The following is a 4170-nucleotide window of genomic DNA, read 5'->3' on the forward strand; positions in this document are numbered from 1 at the left end:
GAATTGTTGTGCTTTATTCTGGTTATATATGGAAAAGCAGGATTGAATAGAAATCAGTGTTATTTATAAATATTTGGTTATTATTCACTGGCCTTAACGTTCTGTTGCGTTGTGACAATCGTTTCCTTGGTAATGATTAACTGTCCTTAGATGTTGCATGTAATTGCTCTTGGTAGGGTTGGAGGGAGAGGGATGAGTGCTGCAATGCGATGCGAGCTCTTGAGCAGATGGTGCGAAACATTTAATGGCGATCCGGCCTTCTCCTGCTGGAGAACCAAACTGATTTGTTTGACTGCGATCTGCTGCTCTCTGCTGCTATCAGATGTTACTTTAAATATATCGCTTTGATTGGAGAGCTCTAAATTAATAAATGAATTTCCTAATCATTACCATAAAAGGGACAACTCAAATTTCTTTACTAGCTTAAAAGGTAGGAACAAATTTGCAGTGGAAACCATCTTCCTCTTAAGAAATGCTGGCGCTACGCTTTAATAAACTTAAAAAGACCTCCCTTAGACTGCCTCCCTTATCCTTCTAGATGTTCTAACTTGACATCCAGTAATGTATTTTGTTTTCTGATAAAACACAGAATCACAGAATTGGAGGGGTTGGAAGGGACCTCTGGAGATGGAGTCCAACGCCCCTGCTGAAGCAGGATCCCTACAGCAGGTCACACTGGAAAGCATGCGGGCAGGTTTTGACCATCTCCAGAGGAGACTCCACAACCTCTCTGGGTGCCTGCTCCAGTGCTTTGTCACCCTCGCAGTCAAGAAGATTTTCCTCACGTTCACATGGAGCTTTCCCTGTTCTGGATTGTGCCCGTTGCCCCGTCACTGGGCACCACCAAAAAGCCCGGCCCCATCCTCTTGTCACCTGATACTTTCCAAACCAAGTGAGAGTTGCTTATACAGGGCAGTGCCACGCAGGAATAGTTTTCTGAAAAGGGCCGTGCGCATTGGAGACAGACAAATTGTCTGAGTTCTCCCTTCTCCATGGCTGTCTGTTGGGCAGACATGTGAAGAGTGGGTTTCCTTGTTTTCCTTCTGGTCACTTCAAGCGGTGGTGATGGCCTGCAAAGAAATACACAGTGCACTTTCTTGCAGGAAATGATGGTGCCAGACAAAATGGAATCACTAAGTAAATTCACTTTGATTAAAAGTCCCTGTCAAAGGAGGCATAACGCCAGGAAGACAGACAACTTAGTAATGTGTTTTGCACCTATGTGGAGTTAGTTATGACACGTATTCTTCAGTTGTAATGTCAGGTGCAGCTTGCAGGCAAAAGGGATGCTTTTTTTTTTTTTTCAGAGATCTTACATATTTAAATTAACAAATAGATCATCCCGTCAAATAACTTTCTGAAGTGAAACTAGTTTTGAAAGCCAAAGATGATGCCTGGTTGCAAGCACGGTAATGCACCCTAAGAAGTAAGGGTTAAAATTGGGGGTCCTAATGAGGATGCTGTTACTTGGCAGGCGCCTGTATTTCTGGAAATGCACAGTTCTGAGTTATTTATTGCCTGCCTCCCTTCCTTCTGAGCAGAATGAGCGTTATCAGGTGAAGTTTGAGGCTACTGGCATCTGGTAGGCTTCTAGTTGTTCACAGCAGTGATGCTGTTGAGCAGAAGATACTTTCTTTGCCTAGTTCTGGGCTGGTAAGGCTCGTAATAGATTCCTTTAACATTTTTGCCACCTAATCACACAAGTATCCCACCCATGATATTTTTGCAGTCTGCTGACTCTATGCAGATGCAGAGATGTCTTCAAAGACTGTACGTTATTGGCTGAACCTTTTAATTTGCTTGTTATTAAATAGGTTTGGCAACTCATACGAGAAATGAAAACAAGATAATTGACACCCCCACTCCCCCTGCCAAAAGAAGGTGAAAAAAGAGAAAAATGTTGGAAACAGTGTGATAAGAAAACAGTTTGGTTTAGAGTTATTGCAGTTCTGCTTATTACTCAAACATTTCTGACATTTCCCTGTATTTCTCTGTAGCGCAGTTTGGCAACAGCCTTTTGATGAAGACGCTATGCAAGAATCTCAATTTTGGTTTTGTTTGTTGTTTCCCTGGAGTAGTTTTTCTGGAGGTATTTTGCCATAGCCAAATGCATTAGCAATTTTTTTTGTTCTATAAATGTGTACTCCTTAGAACTGAGATTTATCTTTCACGTGTTTTAATAGCACAGTGTGTTTCACTGCACGCTATGGTAAAGGTTGAAGATTGAAAAAGAACTAAGCTGGTTTTCCTATAGCTTTTTTAGCAAGTTTATAATGAAATATAATGCCTTTTTTAATAAAGAAAATACATGTTTGAAGTCCAGGGGCAGGAGTGCTGGTGAGTTAAGCACTTTCAGGTGTTGAAGATCATACATATATATATAATACTCTGTTAAAGTATTTTTATGTTAAAAAAAAAAAAAGTAAAAATACATTAGGAGGCTCCTATGACTTAAGCCAATTTTATTTTCCAATTTCTTAAGTACTTTGTGTTTCCCGTTACTGCAATTTGAACAAATGTTGAAATTAAGATATACATAATGTTCTGCTTACCTGTATTGGTTTGGATTAGCTACTTCAGATTGTGGACACAAATCATTTCTCACACATGGGTACATAAACAATTCCAGGAATTCTAATAATTTGGGCACCAATCTTTAACTTACCATACTGCAAATAAATTTTAAACATAACTGTTTAATTCCATCTCTTTTTCTGTGCCCTGCCTCCTCACCCTCTGCAAGTAGATGCAGAGGGACTTCTTTGGATGGATAAGTGATCGTGTACAATTCTTTCCTGCATATAATTTCTGTTTCTAACACAGAGTTTATTTATAATTTAAGCTTCACTCCTAATAACGCAGATCATTTTAAGATCTCCAAGCATCCCAAAAACTATGTGTACCTGAAACTGGATTTTAGACAAACTTCAGCTCGATTTTGAGCTGACTTTAGGGATGGGTGCTGAAAAGATTGGCTCCCTTCAGAAATGGTCATGCTGTGTGCCTAAAGCCCTTGCCATGGCGTTTTGTTCCTTCTTTCCAGCCATGCCAAAGTTAGGTGCTTCAAAAAAGCGCTCTCACCTGGGTTTCTCAAAAGCTGCTGGGGTGGTTAATGCTGGGTGTGTTTGAACTGAGCCTCAGGCTTCTGTCTAAGTGACGGTTCCTTTTGTTAGGTTATGTGCAGGCGGGTTCCTTCCATTGTTCAGAAAGCCATCAGCCCTTTGTTGGCTCTTCCGAGGGCTTGAGAATTTCAACGTTTTGTTTGCCCTGCAGAGAAAATGTGAAGTTCTGTGTTCTGGATAGATAAGTCTGCTGCGTAGTATTATGTGGTGCTTTCTTGTTAAATTTATGTAAACGATCACATTTTGCCTAAGTATGTTAGGAAAAGAGCTTCAGATTCAACAGCATTAACTTTGTAGTTGTAGTTAGAGAGGAGCATCAGGAAAAAGAAATATGTGAAAAGTAGGCAAATTCAATCAGATAGAAATGAATATTGGGACAGCAGAAGTGGTAGAAGATGAATTGTGAAGTTTGTAGGAAGGTCATGGAAACTCAGTGCTGAGTGAACTGTGCTGGACGTGACCCAGCAGTGTGCCCTGGCAGCCCAGAGCGCCAGCCGTATCCTGGGCTGCATCAGAAGAAGTGTGAGCAGCGGGGTGAGGGAGGTGAGGCCTCACCTGGAGAACCGCGTCCAGGTGTGGAGTCCTCGGTACAGGAGAGATGTGGACCTGTTGGAATGCATCCAGAGGAGGGCCACAAAAATGATCCAAGGGATGGAACACCTCTCCTATGGGAACAGGCTGAGAGAGCTGGGGCTGTTAGGCCTGGAGTGGAGAAGGCTCTGGGGAGACCTGAGAGCGGCCTTTCAGTATCTAAAGGGGAGCCATAAGAAAGAAGAGGATGGATGCTTTAGTAGGGTCTGCTGTGATAGGACAAGGGGAAATGGTTTCAAACTAAAAGGGGACACTTAGATTGGAGATAAGGAAGAAATTTTTTACAATAGAGAAGGTGAAGAACTGGAACACACTGCCCGGATGGTTGGTAGGTGCCCCATTTCTGGAGGCATTCAAGGTCAGGCTCTGAGCACCTGATGGAGCTGGAGGTGTCCCCTAAGATTTGTATCGATTCTGAATGCCTAAAGTATCACATTCTCAATCTGTAGCTTCCAAA

Source organism: Numida meleagris, chromosome 2 (genome assembly GCF_002078875.1).
Source record: "Numida meleagris isolate 19003 breed g44 Domestic line chromosome 2, NumMel1.0, whole genome shotgun sequence".
NCBI lineage: Eukaryota > Metazoa > Chordata > Aves > Galliformes > Numididae > Numida > Numida meleagris.